At 39.9% G+C, this 21,428-nt stretch overlaps 1 long non-coding RNA gene across 2 annotated transcripts; it reads right to left on the reverse strand.

Annotated features, from left to right (window-relative positions):
• Window positions 1-1,712: 1,712 nt before the first annotated feature.
• LOC148164719 (uncharacterized) lies at window positions 1,713-20,745 on the reverse strand. Of its 2 annotated transcripts, none has more exons than XR_015767932.1 (2): window positions 20,503-20,745; window positions 1,713-4,148 (listed from the first exon to the last, which is right to left on the reverse strand). It is a non-coding gene; the product is annotated as an uncharacterized LOC148164719 (long non-coding RNA). The 2 variants fall into 2 exon arrangements; XR_015767931.1 differs by lacking the exon at window positions 20,503-20,745 and adding an exon at window positions 7,412-8,049.
• Window positions 20,746-21,428: the final 683 nt, after the last annotated feature.

A 21,428-nucleotide genomic window follows, 5' to 3' on the forward strand; every position in this document is an offset into this window, starting at 1 on the left:
TGGTAGCTTTGGGTACAACTAGCCTTTTGTTAAGTGTGGTGTGAACTCTGGAGTCCTCCCAGTGACAGAACTCCAAAACAGGTACAGGAATGTAAATGCAGCTTCTTGGGTCAGCCTGTTGGGGAACAGAAGTCAAAAAGTATGTTTTGGGAAGGAGAGGAAGAACATGGCAGACTGTTTTATGAGCATATATATATATGTGTGTGTGTATATATATATATATATATATATATATATATATATATATATATATATATATATATATATATATATATATATGAAAGCCCATTTGGAGATTCTCCCAAATAACTGGGGGATATTTTGGGCAAGTAGGTGGTCAGGGAGTCATACCACTGCAATTTACACATAAATGGAGACCCCACATTGTATTCAAGGATGGGGATCCTTGGACGAGCTGGTTACACAAGTGGTATCTCATGATGAGAATTATATAAACCCATGAACTAGAAAGGAATCTGAGTCATTATCTGCCTCTCCTCTCCTCTCCATGAGCATCTTATGTTTCAGTAATGCCTCGCTACTCGTAAGTCTCTCAACATATCATATACTTACATGTTTTGGAATCTTTGCATTTGGTGTAGTCTCAGTGTGAAGAGTTCTCTACTCCCCTGCCCTTCCTCACCCCCTTTCCCTCAATAACACAGACTCAAATTCCAAATCTCAGGCCAAGCGTCTCTCTCCCCTTCCCTGAATTCCAGGTAGTATCAGTTAAAGGACCTTCCCATGTACCATCTATTGATAGCACCTTGAACTTACCTCTTCCAAGGCACCTCTAATAAACTGCACATATTCAAAGTGAACAATTTGATAAGTTGTGACATAGTTATACACCCAAGAAAGTAACACCACAATCAAGAATATAAACAAATTCATCACCCCTAAAAGTTTCTGAATGATCCTTTGTAGTTTTCCCCCTCACCTCCCTCAACTCCATCCCCAGGCAACAACTGATCTGTTTTCTATCACTATAGATTACTTTGCATTTTCTAAAGTTTTATTTGATGGAATTATATAGCATATACTCATTTTTGTCTGTCTTCTCTTATACTCAGCATAATTATTTCAAGACTCATCCTTCCTGTGTGCATCAGTGGTTCAATCCTTCTTATCCTACACAATGGAGTAGTATTCCATCGTGTGGAAGTACCACAGTTGGTTTGTCCATTCACCTGTTGATGGGCATCCGGGTTGTTTTTAGTTTGGGACTATTACAAATAAATCTATGAACATTCATGTACAAATCTCTTTACAGACACATATTTCCTTTTCTCTTAATTCCAGGAGGTAAGTGGCCAGGTATATGGTAGAAGTATAAATAATTTTTAAGAAACTTCTAAAATATTTTTCAAAGTAGTTGTACCATTTTACATTCCCACTAGCAGTGTACGAGAGCTCCAGTTTCTCCACATCCTGGCCAACACTTGATATGGCCAGTCTTTTTTTATTTTAACCATTCTAATAGGTCTTTAGTGATACTTTATTGTGGTTTTAATTTGCATTTTCCTAATGACTAATGATGTTAAGCATCTTTTCATGTGTTTTTGTGCTATTCGTGTATCTTCTTTGATGAAATATCCCTTCAAATCTTATGCCTGTTTTGAAAATTGAGTTGTTTCTTCTTAAGTTTTGAGTATTCTTTATATATTTTTAAATCAGCAACAACTGATCTGTTTTCTATCACTATAGATTAGTTTGCATTTATGATAAAACTTTATTTTTAATTTTTTATTCTGTTATGTTAGTCACCAGACAGTACATCAGTTTTTATTGACACAAGTCCTTTATCAGATATAAAATCTACAAACATTTTCTCCCAATCTGTGGTTTTTTTATTCTCTTAACATTGTCTTTTGAAGAGCAAAAGTTTTAATTTTGATGAAGACTAACCCACAAATTTTTTTAAATTAATTGTATCATTCTTTTAATTTTCCAGTGATCTATTCATCTCCACTGACCTGTAAATTCTTTGAGGGCAAAGACTAAATTGTTCTATCTCTGGATGCCTAGCACCATGACAATGATTATTACATAGGAGACACTGAAATTGTAGTTCTCAGGGCTACATTATTACTTTTGGCTATTACGGGAGAATCCCTGAGCTTCCTGGATCTGTATATAATAACTACTCCTTTTTACAGGAATAGAAGGTTTTAATCAATGTGACCACTTTTTCTAAGCAAGGAATGCCCTAGTAAGGCCTCTGTACATTTCTCTATTATGTTATCTATATATTTGAACAGAGAGAGAATCAAAAACAGAAAAATCCTCTCCTGAAGGCCCTTCATTTAGGAATCTGCTTGCTTTCTTTTCTGATCTGGGAGAACTCTTTGTTTCTGGAATAAGTAAAGAAAAATATCATAGCAGTCTCCCCATGGACAGAAGTCAAAGGAAACTTCACCTGGAAAGGTGTTCAAGTAAATTTCACCATGGACCTGCTATTTTTGTTCTAGGAAGGTGTTTTATGAAAGAGATAAAACATCTCCTGCATGTATAAAAACCACGGCCTGGAGGTTCCCTCCAGTAGCCCCACAATAGCTGCTGGCCCCCACCAAGGTCTCCCACAAACACCAACCCAGACGTGAGGTTGGCTCCTTCAGAGTAACAGGAATGAAGGACCCATCTAAATATTGTTATGATGCTGAATTCAAGAGAAAACAACAGTTGAAACATTTTATGAAGCATTTGTCTCGTGGTGTTCTGAAACTTCTCCATCTTTCACAGTTAAAGACTAAGCATGTACTCTAGCTCTAGAAAAATAAAACTAACAACCAATAGCAGTAACAAAATGTCTTGCTTCAAAAACCAAGAATTGCTGATAAAATATAATTTTAAAATATTTTAAATATTTGATTAGGCTTACATACAAAAAGTTAGAAATTTCTAGGTGCCAAAAAAGAGCATGAAACAGAATGATAGCTTAGAAGCTGATAATGCTGTGGTTACCATAGGGTGAAAAAACATAAGGGCTTGTGTTTTAAAACAAGAGACACGATGTTGGACCCAATGCAAGGTAAAGAGTTGGAAGTAAGAACTCTCAAATTGGAACTCTCAAAAAGTGATATCCCTTCTGAAAAGATAGGCTACAACAAAATCTATCAGAACAGATAAACAAGAAGTCTTATCTGTCTCTGAATTCTAGATGAGCAAAAACATCTCCTTTGGGAATTAGAAATCCCAGACATCCATTTTGAGTTTATCTTTGTGTATGGTGTTAAGAGAATTGTCGAGTTTCATTCTTCCGTATATAGCTGTCCATTTTCCCAGCACCATTTATTGAAGAGACTGTCTTTCTTCCATTGCATATTTTTTCCTGCTTTGTCGAAGATTATTTGACCATAGAGTTGAGGGTCCATATCTGGGCTCTCTGTTCTTTTCCATTGGTCTATGTAACTATTTTTGTGCCAGTACCATACTGTCTTGGTGATCACAGCTTTGTAATATAGATTGAAATCAGGCAACGTGATGCCCCCAGCTTTGTCTTTCTTGAAGCGATTCGGGGTCTTTTCTGATTCCATACAAATTTTAGGATTGTTTGTTCCAGCACTTTGAAAAATACCATTGGTATTTTGACCAGGAATGGCGTTGAAAGTATAGATTGCTCTGGGCAGCATAGACATTTTAACAATGTTTATTCGTCCAATCCATGAGCATGGAACGTTTTTCCATCTTTTTGTGTCTTCTTCAATTTCTTTCATAAGTGTTCTGTAGTTCCTAGAGTATATATCCTTTACCTCTTTGGTTAGGTTTATTGGAAGGTATCTTACGGTTTTTGGTGCTATTGTAAATGGAATTGATTCTCTAATTTCTCTTTCTACAGTTACATTGTTAGTGTATAAGAAAGCAACTGATTTCTGTGCATTGATTTTGTATCCTGCCACATTACTGAATTGCTGTATGACTTCTAGTAATTTGGGGGTAGAGTCTTTTGGGTTTTCCACATAAAGTAGCATGTCATCTTAACTTCTTCTTTGCCAATCTGAATACCTTTTATTTCTTTTTGTTGTCTGATTGCTGTTGCTAGGATGAAAGACCTCAATGTGAGATAAGAATCCATCAAAATCCTGGAGGAGAACATAGGCAGTAACCTCTTCGACATCGGCCACAGCAACTTCTTTCAAGACACGTCTCTAAAGGCAAGGGAAACAAAAGCGAAAATGAACTTTTGGGACTTCATCAAGATAAAAAAGCTTCTGCATAGCAAAGGAAACAGTCAACAGAACAAAGAGGCAACCCACAGAATGGGACGAGATATTTGCAAATGACACTACAGACAAAGGGCTGATCTCCAAGATCTATAAAGCACTTCTCAAAATCAACACTCAAAAAACAAATAATCAAGTAAAAAAATGGGCAGAAGACATAAACAGACACTTCTCCAAAGAAGACATACAAAGGGCTATCAGACACATGAAAAAATGTTCATCATCATTAGCCATCAGGGAAATTCAAATCAAGACCACATTGAGATACCACCTTACACCAGTTAGAATGGCAAAAATTGACAAGGCAAGAAACAACAAATGTTGGAGAGGTTGTGGAGAAAGGGGAACCTTCTTACACTGTTGGTGGGAATGCAAGTTGGTACAGCCACTTTGGAAAACAGTGTGGACGTTCCTCAGAAAATTAAAACTAGAGCTACCCTATGACCCAGCAATTGCACTACTGGGTTATTTACTCCAAAGACACAGATGTAGTGAAAAGAAGGGCCATGTGCACCCCAATGTTCATAGCAGCAATGTCTGCAATAGCCAAACTGTGGAAAGAGCTGAGATGCCCTTCAACAGACGAAGGGGTAAAGAAGATGTGGTCCATATATATGACGGAATATTACTGAGCCATCAGAAAGGATGAATACCCAACTTCTGCATCAACATGGATGGGACTGGAGGAGATTATGCTAAGTGAAATAAGTCAAGCAGAGAAAGTCAATTATCATATGGTTTCACTTCTTTATGGAACATAAGGAATAGCATGGAGGACATTAGGAGAAGGAAGGGAAAAATGAAGTGGGGGAATCGGAGGGAGAGATGAACCATGAGAGACCATGGACTCTGAGAAACAAACTGAGGGCTTTAGAGGGGAGGAGGGGTGGGGAGATGGGTGAGCCCAGTGATGGGTATTAAAGAGGGCACGTATTGCATGGAGCACTGGGTGTTATACACAAACAATGAATCATGGAACACTACATCAAAAACTAATGATGTACTGTATGGGGACTAACATAACATAATAATAATGATAATAAAGAAATCCCAGAAAGACCTGGGGTTCAAATTTATCCACATTTTCTCGGAACTCCCCAGTGCCTGGGCCAGTGATAACTCTAAGGCTCTTGCTAAAAGAATAACCATTAATGCCACAAGGAATTCCTGGAAGGGAAAAAGGTTAACCTAAGATAAGCTCCCTATTAAAAATGTCAAAATCCACAAGGAGAAATCTACCACAAACAGAAGACAGACAATACCATAAATACAAGATTATATGTTTAAGAACCTGAGGTAATAGAATTATAATCTGAAAAAAATTTTAATAAAACACGGTAGTATTTAAAATAATTAAATATCTAATAAAAAAGGAAACCTTTAGGAAATTTTAAGAGTCAGCCTGTAGAAGTTTTAAACAGTGTGATGGACAAGCTTGATCTAATTGACATCTATAAATCCCTGTACCTAAGAATTAAAGAATACACAGTATTAGGACTCAGTCATCTTAAGAAATACCAAACAACAAATATCACATAACCATACTCTCTCATCATAATACAATAAAAATAAAAATCTATAATAAAACGGGTGCCTGGGTGGTTCAGTCACTTGAGCTTCCGACTCCTGATTTTGGTTCAGGTCATGATCTCAGGGTCAGGGATCGAGCCCTGTGTTGGGCACCCAGCTGAGTGTGGATCTTGCTTGTCCCTTCCCGCCCCCTCTATACTCCCCCAGTGTATGCACCTGCATTCTCTCTCTCTCTCTCTCTCCCTCTCAAATAAATATGTAAATAAAATCTTTGGTGCCTGGTGGCTCAGTTGGTAAAGCACGTGACTCTTGATCTCGGGCTTCTGAGTTTGAGCCCCACGTTGGGAGTAGAGATTACTTTAAAAAAATCTGTAACAGGGCACCTGGGTGGCTCAGTTGGTTAAGCGACTGCCTTTGGCTCAGGTCATGATCCTGGAGTCCCGGAATCGAGTCCCGCATCAGACTCCCTGCTCAGCGGGGCGTCTGCTTCTCCCTCTGACCCTCCCCCCTCTCATGCTCTCTATTTTCTCTCTCAAAAAAATAAAAATTTTTAAATAAAAAAAATCTATAACAAAAAAGAAAACCCTTTAAACTCTCATATGTTTAGAAATAATGCATGGGTCGATTACAATATTTTAATGAATAGTAGAAAATACTTTGCATTGCAAGTAAATGAAAATACCACATATCAAAACATGGGGGATGCAATTCAAGCAGTACTTACAAGTAATTTTATATAATACATATGTTAGAACTTAAGAGAGCTGAGCATCTGACTCAAAGTTGTGAAAGGAACAACAGAGTAAACTCCCATCAAAAACTGGATAATAAAACAAATTCTAAAGATCAATAGAAAAATTAATAAAATAAAAAAGAAACAATGGAAAAATCAATAAAACCAATAGTTACTACTTTTTAAAAAAATATTTTATTTATTTAAGAGAGACAGAAATAGTGAGAGAGAGAATGAGCTGGAAGGAGGGGGAGAAGCAAACTCCCCACGGAGCAGGGAGACCAATGCCAGGCTCAATCCCAGGACTCTGGGATCATGACCTGAGCGGAAGGTAGATGCTTAACCAACTGAGCCACTCAGGTGCCCCAATAGTTACTACTTTAAAAATGACTAAGTATGCTGAGCGAAATAAGTCAATCAGAGAAAGACATGTATCATATGACCTCACTGATAGGAGGAATTCGTAATCTCAGGAAACAAACTGAGGGTTGCTGGAATGGTGGGGGGTGGGAGGGATGGGGTGGCTGGGTGATAGACATTGGGGAGGGTATGTGCTATGGTGAGCGCTGTGAATTGTGCAAGACTGTTGAATCACAGACCTGTACCTCTGAAACAAATAATACATTATATGTTTAAAAAAATAAATAAATAAATAAAAATGACTAAGTAAAAGAAACAAACCTCTGACAAGATTGGCTAAGAAAATAGTGATTGATTTAAAAATTACACACATGCCTACAAACCACCATAAAAGAAATGTAGAAGGGGGCGGAGCAAGATGGCGGAGGAGTAGGAGACCTAGATTTTGTCTGGTCTCAGGAATTCAGCTGAATAGGGATCAAACCATTCTGAACACCTACGAACTCAACAGGAGATCGAACAGGAGAGTAGCAACAACTCTCTGAACAGAGAAGCGACCACTTACTGGAAGGTAGGACGTGCGGAGAAGTGAATCCGAGGCGATATTCGGGAGGATAGACGGCGGGGGAGGGGCCTCCGCCGGCCGCTTCTGGCAAGTGCTAGAGCCGCGGAGCACAAAATCGGACCTTTTAAAAGTTGGCTCGGCAGAGGGACGTCGCTGCAGTGGCTAAGCGGGGGGTGGAATCCTCCCGGGACAGTGTGGTCTCAGGACCCTTGGGGTCACAGAGAGACCGGGGGTGCCTGAGTGCGGCAGAGCTCCCAGGTGTCAGGGCGGGGAAGCCAGCTGCAGATACGGAGCAGAGTCGCGGGCTCTCAGCTCGGGGTTGCCATAAACTGTGATCTGCGGCCCAGTCAGGGCACGGCTCCCCCAGCAAGGACCCAACAAGCAGCAGATCCGGGGAGACTCCCCTTCCTTCCCGGGGAGGAGCGGTGCGGGAACGCACTGCAGGGATCTGCTGGGTTTGGAGACTCCGAGCGGGGTCGGGTGCCAGAGATAGCAACGCTCGATCACAGGCCGGGTGAGCACGGAGTGCGGCCAGAGACCGGGGACACAGGAGTGACTGCTTTTCTCTGGGGGCGCACTGAGGAGTGGGGCCCCGAGTTCTCGGCTCCTCCGGGCGGAGACTGGGAGGCCGCCATTTTCGCCCTGGTCCTCCAAAGCTGTACCGAGAGCTTGCAGGGAACAAAAGCTCCTGAGAGCAAACTGGAGCAGCTTCCTTAGCCCAGACCGACAAGGGCGGGGCAATTCCGCCTCCGGCAAAGACATTTGGAAACCACAGCAACAGGCCCCTCCCCCAGAAGATCAACACAAACAGCCAGCAAGCCAAGACCAAGTTGATCGATCAAGGAGAATAGGAGAACTCCAGCGCTAGGGGAATACTGCACATAGATTCATGGCTTCTTTTTTTTTTTTTTTTTTTTACCATGATTCATTATTTCATCAAAGTTAATTTTTGTTGACTTTTTTTTATTTTTCTTTTTCCCTTTTTCAACCAACATCTTATAAATCCCTTTTTTTAAAAAAAAACATTTTTTATTTTTTTTTCATTTTTAGAGTCATATTTTATCCCTTCATAGTAGTTATCCTTGTTTTTGGCATATATATATAAGTTGTTCTCTCTTTAAAATTTTGAGGTACAGTTTCTTCTAACAGATCAAAATATACCCTAAACCACTAGTGTATGGCTTTGTTCTAGTCTCCTGCCTGATCACATTCTCTCCCTTTTTCCTTTTTTTTTTTCCTTAAATCTTCTTTCTTTTTTCAAACAACTTATCTTACCAAGTCCTTTTATAAAATCTTTTATAATTTTCATCTTTACAGTCATCTTCCATCCCTTCATTGTATCAACCCTTATTTTGTACATATATGTCTTTCTTCCTTTAAAATTTTAGGAGGCACTTTTTTGTAACAGACCAAAATACGCCCAAAATCTAGTGTGTGGCACTGATCTATGCACTAGCCTGATCATATTTGATCATATTCTGCCTTTTTTGAATTGTTTTGTTTTTGTTTTTATCTTTTTTTTCTTTTTTTTTTCTTTTTCTCTTTCTTTTTTCTTTCTTTCCCTTTCTTTTCCCCTGGTTTCAGGTCTTTTCTGATTTGTATACAGTATATTTGCTGGGGACGTTGTAAACCTGTTAGCCTTTTGTTCTCTCATTCATCTATTCTCCTCTGGACAAAATGACAAGACGAAAGAAATCACCTCAGCAAAAAGAACAAGAGGTAGTACCGTCAGCCAGGGACCTACTCAATACGGACATTAGTACGATGTCGGACCTAGAGTTCAGAATCATGACTTTAAAGATACTAGCTGGGCTTGAAAAAAGCGTGGAAGTTATTAGAGAAACCCTTTCTGGAGAAATAAAAGAACTAAAATCTAACCAAATCGAAATCAAAAAGGCTATTGATGAGGTACAATCAAAAATGGGGGCACTAAATGCTAGGATAAATGAGGCAGAAGAGAGAATCAGCGATATAGAAGACCAAATGATGGAAAATAAAGAGGCTGAGAAAAAGAGAGAGAAACAACTACAGGATCACGAGGGCAGAATTCGAGAGATAAGTGATACGATAAGACGAAACAACATTAGAATAATTGGGATCCCAGAAGAAGAAGAGAGAGAGAGGGGGGCAGAAGGTATATTGGAGCAAATTATAGCAGAGAACTTCCCTAATGTGAGGAAGGAAACAGGCATTAAAATCCAGGAGGCACAGAGAACCCCTCACAAAATCAATAAAAATAGGTCAACACCCCGACATCTAATAGTAAAACTTACGAGTCTCAGAGACAAAGAGAAAATCCTGAAAGCATCTCGGGAGAAGAGATATGTAACCTACAATGGTAGAAACATTAGATTGGCAACAGACCTATCCACAGAGACCTGGCAGGCCAGAAAGGACTGGCAAGATATCTTCAGAGCACTAAACGAGAAAAATATGCAGCCAAGAATACTATATCCAGCTAGGCTATCATTGAAAATAGAAGGAGAGATAAAAAGCTTCCAGAACAAACAAAAACTAAAGGAATTTGCAAACACGAAACCAGCCCTCCAAGAAATATTGAGAGGGGTCCTCTAAGCAAAGAGAGAACCTAAAAGCAGCAAAGAGCAGAAACGAACACAGACAACAGACAGTTAACAGTCACCTTACAGGTAATACAATGGCACTAAATTCATACCTTTCAATAGTTACCCTGAATGTAAATGGGCTAAATGCCCCAATCAAAAGACACAGGCTATCAGATTGGATTCAAAAACAAGACCCATCAATATGCTGTCTGCAAGAGACTCATTTTACACCCAAAGACACCCCCAGATTGAAAGTGAGGGGGTGGAAAACCATTTACCATGCTAATGGACACCAAAAGAAAGCTGGGGTGGCAATCCTTATATCAGACAAACTAGATTTTAAAACAAAGACTGTAATAAGAGATGAGGAAGGACACTATATCCTACTTAAAGGGTCTATCCAACAAGAAGATCTAACAATTGTAAATATCTATGCCCCGAACATGGGAGCAGCCAATTATATAAGGCAATTAATAACAAAAGCAAAGAAACACATTGACAACAATACAATAATAGTGGGGGACTTTAACACCCCCCTGACTGAAATGGACAGATCATCTAAGCAAAAGATCAACAAGGAAATAAAGACTTTAAATGACACACTGGACCAAATGGACTTCACAGACATATTCAGAACATTCCATCCCAAAGCAACGGAATACACATTCTTCTCTAGTGCCCATGGAACATTCTCCAGAATTGATCACATCCTAGGTCACAAATCAGGTCTCAATCGGTACCAAAAGATTGGGATCATTCCCTGCATATTTTCAGACCACAATGCTTTGAAACTAGAACTCAACCACAAGAGGAAAGTCGGAAAGAACTCAAATACATGGAGGCTAAAGAGCATCCTACTAAAGAATGAATGGGTCAACCAAGAAATTAAAGAAGAATTAAAAAAATTCATGGAAACCAATGAAAATGAAAACACAACTGTTCAAAATCTTTGGGATACAGCAAAGGCAGTCCTGAGAGGAAAGTATATAGCAATACAAGCCTTTCTCAAGAAACAAGAAAGGTCTCAAATACACAACCTAACCCTACACCTAAAGGAGCTGGAGAAAGAACAGCAAAGAAAGCCTAAACCCAGCAGGAGAAGAGAAATCATAAAGATCAGAGCAGAAATCAATGAACTAGAAACCAAAAGAACAGTAGAACAGATCAACGAAACTAGGAGCTGGTTCTTTGAAAGAATTAACAAGATTGATAAACCCCTGGCCAGACTGATCAAAAAGAAAAGAGAAATGACCCAAATCAACAAAATCATGAATGAAAGAGGAGAGATCACAAGCAACACCAAAGAAATACAAACAATTATAAGAACATATTATGAGCAACTCTATGCCAGCAAATTAGATAACCTGGAAGAAATGGGTGCATTCCTAGAGATGTATCAACTACCAAAATTGAACCAGGAAGAAATAGAAAACCTGAACAGACCTATAACCACTAAGGAAATTGAAACAGTCATCAAAAATCTCCCAAGAAACAATAGCCCAGGGCCAGATGGCTTACCAGGGGAATTCTATCAGACATTTCAAGAAGAATTAATACCTATTCTCCTGAAACTGTTACAAAAAATAGAAATGGAAGGGAAACTTCCAAACTCATTTTATGAGGCCAGCATTACCTTGATCCCAAAACCAGACAAAGACCCCATCAAAAAAGAGAATTACAGACCAATATCCTTGATGAACATGGATGCAAAAATTCTCACCAAAATACTAGCCAATAGGATCCAACAGTACATTAAAAGGATTATTCACCACGACCAAGTGGGATTTATTCCTGGGCTGCAAGGCTGGTTCAACATCCGCAAATCAATCAACGTGATACAATACATTAACAAAAGAAAGAACAAGAATCATATGATCCTCTCAATAGATGCAGAAAAAGCATTTGACAAAGTACAACATCCTTTCTTGATCAAAACTCTTCAGAGTATAGGGATAGAGGGTACATACCTCAATATCATAAAAGCCATCTATGAAAAACCTACAGCGAATATCATTCTCAATGGGGAAAGGCTGAGAGCTTTTCCCCTAAGGTCAGGAACGCGGCAGGGATGTCCACTCTCACCACTGCTATTCAACATAGTATTAGAAGTCCTAGCCACAGCAATCAGACAACAAAAAGAAATCAAAGGCATCCAAATCGGCAAAGAGGAAGTCAAACTCTCACTCTTTGCAGATGATATGATACTGTATGTGGAAAACCCAAAAGACTCCACCCCAAAACTGCTAGAACTCATACAGGAATTCAGTAAAGTAGCAGGATATAAAATCAATGCACAGAAATCAGTGGCATTCCTATACACCAACAACAAGACAGAAGAGAGACAAATCAAGGAGTCTATCCCATTTACAATTGCACCCAAAACCATTAGATACCTAGGAATAAATCTAACCAAAGAGGCAAAGGATCTGTACTCAGAAAACTATAAAATACTCAGGAAAGAAATTGAAGAAGACACAAAGAAATGGAAAAACGTTCCATGCTCATGGATTGGGAGAATCAACATTGTGAAGATATCAATGCTACCTAGAGCAATCTACACATTCAATGCAATCCCCATCAAAATACCATCCACTTTTTTCAAAGAAATGGAACAAATAATCCTAAAATTTGTATGGAACCAGAAGAGACCCAGAATAGCCAGAGGAATACTGAAAAAGAAAAGCAAAGCTGGCGGCATCACAATTCCGGACTTCCAGCTCTATTACAAAGCTGTCATCATCAAGACAGTATGGTACTGGCACAAAAACAGACACATAGATCAATGGAACAGAATTGAGAGCCCAGAAATGGACCCTCAACTCTATGGTCAACTTATTTTTGACAAAGCAGGAAAGAATGTCCAATGGCAAAAAGACAGTCTCTTCAACAAATGGTGTTGGGAAAATTGGACAGCCACATGCAGAAGAATGAAACTGGACCATTTCCTTACACCACACACAAAAATAGACTCCAAATGGTTGAAAGACCTAAACGTGAGACAGGAGTCCATCCAAATCCTAAAGGAGATCACAGGTAGCAACCTTTTCGACCTTAGCCGCAGCAACTTCTTCCTAGAAACATCGCCAAAGGCATGGGAAGCCAGGGCAAAAATGAACTATTGGGATTTCATCAAGATAAAAAGCTTCTGCACAGCAAAAGAAACAGTCCACAAAACCAAAAGACAACCGACAGAATGGGAGAAAATATTTGCAAATGACATATCAGATAAAGGGCTAGTATCCAAAATCTATAAAGAACTTATCAAACTCAACACCCAAAGAACAAATAATCCAATCAAGAAATGGGCAGAAGACATGAACAGACATTTCTCCAAAGAAGACATCCAAATGGCCAACAGGCACATGAAAAAGTGCTCAACATCGCTTGGCATCAGGGAAATCCAAATCAAAACCTCAATGAGATACCACCTCACACCCGTCAGAATGGCTAAAATTAACAAGTCAGGGAACGACAGATGTTGGCGGGGATGTGGAGAAAGGGGAACCCTCCTACACTGTTGGTGGGAATGCAAGCTGGTGCAACCCCTCTGGAAAACAGTATGGAGGTTCCTCAAACAGTTGAAATTAGAGCTACCGTTCGATCCAGCAATTGCACTACCGGGTATTTACCACAAAGATACAAATGTAGGGACCCGAAGGGGTACGTGTACCCCAATGTTTATAGCAGCAATGTCCACCATAGCCAAACTGTGGAAAGAGCCAAGATGCCCATCGACAGATGAATGGATAAAGAAGATGTGGTATGTATACACAATGGAATATTATGCAGCCATCAAAAGGAATGAGATCTTGCCATTTGCAACGACGTGGATGGAACTGGAGGGTGTTATGCTGAGTGAAATAAGTCAATCAGAGAAAGACATGTATCACATGACCTCACTGATATGAGGAATTCTTAATCTCAGGAAAGAAACTGAGTGTTACTGGAGTGGTTGGGGGTGGGAGGGATGGGGTGGCTGGGTGATAGATATTGGGGAGGGTATGTGCTACGGTGAGCGCTGTGAATTGTGCAAGACTGTTGAATCACAGATCTGTACTTCTGAAACAAATAATGCAACATATTTTAAGAAAAAAGAAAAAGAAGAAGATAACAGGAGAGGAAGAAAAGGGGAGTATGTCAGAGGGGGAGACGAACCATGAGAGATGATGGACTCTGAAAAACAAACTGAGGGTTCTAGAGGGGAGGGGGGTAGGGGGATGGGTTAGCCTGGTGATGGGTATTGAGGAGGGCACGTTCTGCATGGAGCACTGGGTGTTATGAACAAACAATGAATCATGGAACACTGCACCAAAAATTAATGATGTAATATATGGTGATTAACATAACAATAAAAAAATTAAAAAAAAAAAAGAAATGTAGAAAGGAAGCTAATCACATCGCAGTGGAGATTTTCAGAAATCATAATACTATGAACAACAATACCATGAACAACATTTGAATATTCAGATTAAAGTTATAACATTTTAGAAAAATAAAATTTACCAGAACTGTCCAAGAAATGTATAAAATTTGAATGGTTCTATAATCAGTAAATAAAATGAATAGTTTTAAAATTCATTCACACATAAGTACACATGCACACAGGCACACACACACACAAATATAGCCACAAAAAAAAAACCCAACCTCAAGTGATTCCATGGGTAAGTTCTACTAAACATCACAGGAACAGATATTTTCAATCTTATTCAAATTGTTTCGGAAACAGAGAAAGAGGAAATGCTGCCCACTCATTTTATGAGAGTGACAGATCCTTAGATAACCCAGACAGGACAGTGTAAGAATCAAAAACCATTTGGTGATCTCACAAATATAGGCACAAAGAGAATTTTTATTTTTTAAGATTTTATTTATTTATTTGACAGAGAGAGATACAGCGAGAGAGGGAACACAAGCAGGAGGAGTGGGAGGGGGAGAAGCAGGCTTCCCACTGAGCAGGGAGCCCGATGTGGGACCCGATCCCAGGACCCTGGGATCATGACCTGAGCTGAAGGCAGACGCTTAACGACTGAGCCACCCAGGCGCCCACAAAGAGAATTTTTATAAACAGATTAACAAATTGAGTTTAGCAACATACCAAAAAAATCTTTTTTTTTTTTTTAAGATTTTATTTATTTGTCAAGATAGAGAGAGAGAGAGAACAAGCAGGGGGAGTGGCAGACAGAGGGAGAAGCAGACTCCTCGCTGAGCAGGGAGCCTGATGTGGGACTCGATCCCAGGACCCTGGATCATGACCTGAGCCAAAGGCAGACGCTTAACCGACTGAGCCACCCAGGCATCCCTGTACCAAAAAAAATCTTGACTGCAGGTTTCATCTTAGAAAGGTTTCATGTTATGAAATCTATGTACATAATCTACTTAATAATAAACCAAATAAGAAAAGTTATAGAAGCAAAAAAGACATATGATAAAATAAATTCTCATTTTGAGGTAAAATTCTTAGTAGAAGTAAAAGGGATTTCTGGGCACCTGGGTGGCTCAGTTGGTTAAGCAACTACCTTCGGCTCAGGTCATGATCCTGGAGTCCCGGGATCGAGTCCCACATCGGGCTCCCTGCTCAGCAGGGAGTCTGCTTCTCCCTCTGACCCTCTTCCCTCTCGTGCTCTCTCTCATTCTCTCTCTCTCAAATAAATAAATAAAATCTTTAAAAAAATAAAATAAAATAAAAAATAAAAGGAATTTCTTTTTAACTACATAAAGAATATCAAAAACAAAGAGCAAAGATGAAAATAGTGAAAAATTGGAATTTCTCGCTTAAAATAAGGAAAAACATAAGGATGTCAGCTATTATTGCTTCTATGCAAACTTGTATTGTCAATGTTAACACACTAGGACTAGAAAAATAAATTTTAAGATGTAGTAATTGAAAAGAAAGAAAAAAGTCATAACTCACAGATAATGTTGATGAACACAGAAAAGTAAAAAACATCTATAGACAAACTGATAGAATTAATAACAACATTCAATAAAGTTGCTGGCACACAAACAATACTAAAGTCCATTATGTTCACTAGCAACAAACATACTAAAAAGGGATTTTGAAAAATATGCATGTTACAATCCAACAAACACTATAAAGAACAAAGAAATACACTTAACAGATGTGAAAATTTTCACGAAAATTATGTTTTAAAATTTTAAGAATATATTTAAAGAAGCTAAGTAAATGAAGAGATATACCATTTTATTATTTGGGATATGGATTATGACTGAGTATAACAGAAACCCAAAATAGGGGCGCCTAGGTGGCTCAGTGGGTTAAACATCCAACTCTTGATTTGGGCTCAGGTCATGATCTCAGGGTCAAGCCCCTTGTCAGACTCCATGCTCAGCAGAGAATCTGCTGAAGATTCTCTCTTTCCCTCTCTCTCTCAAACAAATCTTAAAAAAAAAAGAAAAGAAAATGAAACCCAAAATAGCAGTAGTTTAATCTACTAGCCTCTCTCTATCCTCATTGCCCTCCCTGTCTCTTCCCTCTCTCTCCCCACTTCTCCCTCCCACCCCTCCTCTCCCTTTCTCTTTCCCCCTTTTTCCTCTCTCCCTTCCACCCCCTCCCTCCTCCTTCCATCCCCCATAAGCTTCCCCTCCCCAACCCTCAGTAATGATTTGGAAGTAGGCAATCCAGACCTGGTATGGAAATGGGGGCAACTAATGATGTTTTCCATGTTTATATATACTTTAATGAATCAATTTTTCCAAATTAATCTACAAATCCAAATTCTATTATATATGCCAGTGGATTCTGGGGTGGGATAAGCTCATCATAATTTTTTTTTTTTAAGATTTTATTTTTTTGACAGAGAGAGAGAGAACAAGTAGGCAGAGAGGCAGACAGAGGGAGAGGGAGAAGCAGGCTCTCTGCTGAGCAGGGAGCCCGATGCGGGACTCGATCCCAGGACCCTGGGATCATGACCTGAGCCGAAGGCAGCCGCTTAACCGGCTGAGCCACCCAGGCGCCCGCTCATCATAAATTTTATGTGAAAGACTGAAGCGCCAGGAATAGCAAGACTTTTGAAGAAGTAAAAGGAAGAGATCATCTACTAACATCAAAACACATGATAAAACCAAGGATTTGAACAGACATTTCTCCAAAGAAGATGTGCATATGACCAATAATCGTATGGAAAGATTCTCGGCATCATTAGCCATTAGAGAATACCAATCAAAACCACAAGGAGATACAGTTTCATGCTCAGTAGGGTAACAATAACCAACAAGCAGTGGTGAGGATGGAGGGAAATTGGAACTCTCAAACATTACTGGTGGAAATGTAAAATGGTGTAGCCACTTGGGAAAAGAGTTTGGTGGTTCCCCAAAATGCTAAACATAGAATTATCCTTTGGGCCTAGGAGTAGCACTCTTACTTACATAACCAAGAGAAATGAAAACACATGTCCACATAAAAACTTGTACAGAAATGTTCATAGTGCCATTATTTATAATGGCCAAAAGGTGGAAACAACCCAAATGTTCATCAACTGACCAAAGGATAAACCCAAACTGATACATACAATGGAATAATACTCAGCCATAAAACGAGTGATGTACTGAAACATGCTACAACATGGATGAAACTTGAAAAATGCTGTGTGAAAGAAGCCAAACTCAAAAGACCACATATCATATGAGTCCATTTATATGAAATGTCCAGAATATGCAATCTATAGAGACAGAAGGTAGATGAGTGGTTGCCAGGAGCTGAGAGGAGTGGAGGGGTGGAGAGTGGTTGCTAATGGGTACAGAGTTTCTTTTGAGGGTGACAAACATGTTCTGGAGTTGGATAGTGAAGTTGGTTGCACAACTTTGTGAATACACTAAATTTTACATTTCAATAAGGCAAATTTTATGATACATGAATTATATCTCAATAAAAATATTAATTAAAAACTCATGAGGTAATAGTAATTAAAACAATGTGGTACTGGTATAGGAATAAACATCTTGACCATTAGAATCAATACCGAACAGGGGCGCCTGGGTGGCTCAGTCATTGGGCGCCTGCTTTCGGCTCTGGTCATTGTCCCAGGATCCTGGGATCGAGCCCCGCATCGGGCTCCCCACTCTGCGGGAAGCCTGCTTCTCCCCCTCCCACTCCCCCTGCTTGTGTTTTCCCTCTCGCTGTGTCTCACTCTGTCAAATAAATAAATAAATAAATAAAATCTTAAAAAAAAAAAGAAATCAGTACAGAACATAAAAGGGATCCACATATACAAAAGTCAGGCACATGATAGAGGTAACACTGTAAATCAATAGGAAAAGGATGCAGCACTGAAGGAATGATGAAAAAAATAAAATTAAAATAAAATTAAGTTCCTCACACCTATATAAAAACTACTAAATTTTAAATGTATTAAACGGTAAAACCTTTAAAAGAAACATGGGAAAATATCTTTCGTGAATTTGGGACAGAAAAGGATTTCCCCAGTCACCAAAAGAAAAAAAGGAGAAGGAAATATGGATCTTCCTCAACTTAAAATGGGGTTATGTACTGCCAAACCCATCATAAGCCGAAAATATAGTAAGTGGAAAATGCATTTATACACCTAACATACCAAAATCATCCTCAGAACACTTATATTAGCTTACAATTAGACACAATCATCTAACACAGAGCCTATTTTATAATTAAGTGTTGACTGTCTCACCTAATTAATTAACCACTGTACTAAAGGTAAGAAACAGAATGGTTGTCCGGTTAGAGAGTGGCTGTGAATGTATCGGTTCTTTGCCTTCATGCTGCCACTGCCCAGCATCAGGAGAGAGATGCCATACAGCATATGGCTAGGCTGGAAAACATCAACATTCAAAATCTGAAGTTCAGTTTCTACTGAATGCATATTGCCTTTGCATCATCATAAAGTTGAAAAGTCATCAGTCAGGGACCGTCTATATATAGTTAATTTAAAAACACAAAGCAATCATAGTATGATCATTTATGAATACATCCATTGCAGTTAAAATGTCATCATTCATGAGAATAATGTACATTAAGTTCAAGTGCGTGGTTACCTCTGCGGAAGGAGGGAGAAAAAGATGTGGTAGAGCAATAGCTCGCAAGAATTAACTTCTCTTTCTCTTTTTTTAAGAACTCCTAAAGCAAATATAACCAAATAATAACCATTGTTTAAACTCCGTAATAGATACATAAGGCTCTGTTATATCATTTCCTCTCCTTTGCTTGTTTGAAGTGTTTCATGAATAAGAAAAATTTTTTTTTACATATTAAAACACTGTCTGGACTAGAAAGTTGAGAAATCCCCAAATGCATCCGACCACCTACCACCCTCCTATGGTCTGCACTTTTGCGGTGAAGGCACGGAGCGCCAATCATCTTCCTGAACTGGGTCAGCAAACCTGTGCCAGGAGTGGGGCCACACTCCACCCCAACTGCCTGCTCTTCCTGGAAACAGCACAGGTCTGCCATTCCGGGCAAGCATTCAAGGTATCTCCACTCTCAAGTGGTTACGTGGATTTACTAAACCAATAAGAAGTCAGGGGAGAAATGTAAATCACAGTCTTTGCAAATGAATGTTTTCTGCTACTACCAAGAACACATTCCACCATAAAATCAATGAGGGAGGGGCGCCTGGGTGGCTCAGTTGGTTAAGCGTCTGCCTTCGGCTCAGGTCATGATCCCAGGGTCCTGGGATGGAGCCCCACATCAGGCTCTCTGCTCGGCGGGAAGCCTGCTTCTCCTTCCCCCACTCCCCCTGCTTGTGTTCCCTCTTTCGCTATTAAATAAATAAATAAATAAATAAATAAATAATTTTTAAAAAAATCAATGAGGAAAAGGGGAGTCAGGGCGGGAAAATGAAGTAGCATTATTCCTGTGAAGTCTAGACATCACCCTGCACTCGGTGGGGCTGTTTCTCTGCTTCCCTGCCCACGGGGAACACAGATGCCCAGGCAAAGACCTCCATCTGCTGCTGCTAAGTCAGGACAGGGCGAAAGGCACTTAGAGAGGCTCCATACGTGGGGGCCTTAAGCAAGAGGCCTACCAACAAGCAAAAGGGGGCCCAAGAGAATCAGAAAAACCCCACCTGCTCACCTCTTCCTCTTTGGCCACAGAACCTGAGGGGGTCAGTTCTGGGCAGAGGTTAAGAGCATACAATGATGCAAAGCTGGGTGCTGGAGAGCAGACGGAACTTTCCTGAAGGCAGGAGTTCTTAACTCTAACCACATGTTACAATAACTCGGGAACCAAAAAATATAGTTGACCAAGCCTCACTCCCAGAGATTCTGATGCAACTGGTTTGAAGCAGACTACCGGTATTATTTAAAAGCTCACCAAGTAATTCTAACGCACAGTCTCTTTCCTAAGGACTAACAAATAATTTGGGAGCACTTTTAAGAGAAGTTATTTCCTCAGAGCTGCCCAAAAGTGGAGTAAAATCAGATGAGCCCAGACTCTAAACCCAGTTCTGCCACTTATCATGTGACCTGGAACAAGTTACTCCATTTGATTCAAGCCCTGTTTTCTCCTTTGAACCTGGGGACAACACCTACCTTTCAGTGATGACAGTAATTGAGATGATACAGGCAAAAGAGTGCCTGCCACTTGGCTGTCGTTATTAACCATCATCTGTGGTCAAGTACATCTCTGCGGTGATGATATATGACAGAAAAGCCAGAGCCTTGTATGCCTCAGTCACTCCCACGTTTGTGAAGGAAGGTGATCACCCCAGCACCTAGCTGGTTCTTTCTGGATCAAACACTGGTCTTTGGCTTGAACGGCGAGTCCTTAAGCAAGTAACTCTGTTATTCAAAGGAATGGAAGAGAGTTATGGGTAGAGCTCTACACTGAGTGTATCCCCACCCCACCCCCAAATTCCTCTGTTGGAAACTAAACCCCAATGTGTTAGGATATTTGGGAGGTGATTTGGGAGGGTTGAGGGCCTCCCCCTCATGATTAATGTGATTAATACCCTTATAAAAAAGCCCCCGGGAACTCCCTTGTCCCTTCCACCATATGAGGACACAGAAAGAAACTGGCTGCCTGTGAACTAGGAAGCAGGTCTGCATCAGACAGAGAGTCTCCGAGGGCCTTGATCTTGGTCCAGCCTCCAGAACTGTGAGAAATAAGTTTCTGTTGTTTACAAGCCTGTGGTATTTTGCTCTAGCAGCCCAAATGGACTAAGACAGGCAAGTGACCAAAAGATTCCCCATTTGAGATTCAAAATGTATCACAGGCTCTGGCAGGCAGCATAATACCCCCCAAAAATGTCCACTCCTACTCCCCAGAATCTTTGAATATGTTAGGTTACACATTGAAGAGAAATTAAGGTTGCAGATGGAATTAAGGTTGCTAATCAGCTGACACTGACTTGGGGAGACTGTCCTGTATTTGAGGTGGGCCCAAAGTCAGAGGAAGGCAGGAGAGAGCACAACAGGGAGACGACGGGGCCAGGAGGACTCGACCCACTGTTGGAAGA

This window comes from Eumetopias jubatus, unplaced genomic scaffold, assembly GCF_037043125.1.
Source record: "Eumetopias jubatus isolate StellerSeaLion01/CBP00866 unplaced genomic scaffold, mEumJub1_p1.0 scaffold_3, whole genome shotgun sequence".
In the NCBI taxonomy this organism is placed as follows: Eukaryota; Metazoa; Chordata; class Mammalia; order Carnivora; family Otariidae; genus Eumetopias; species Eumetopias jubatus.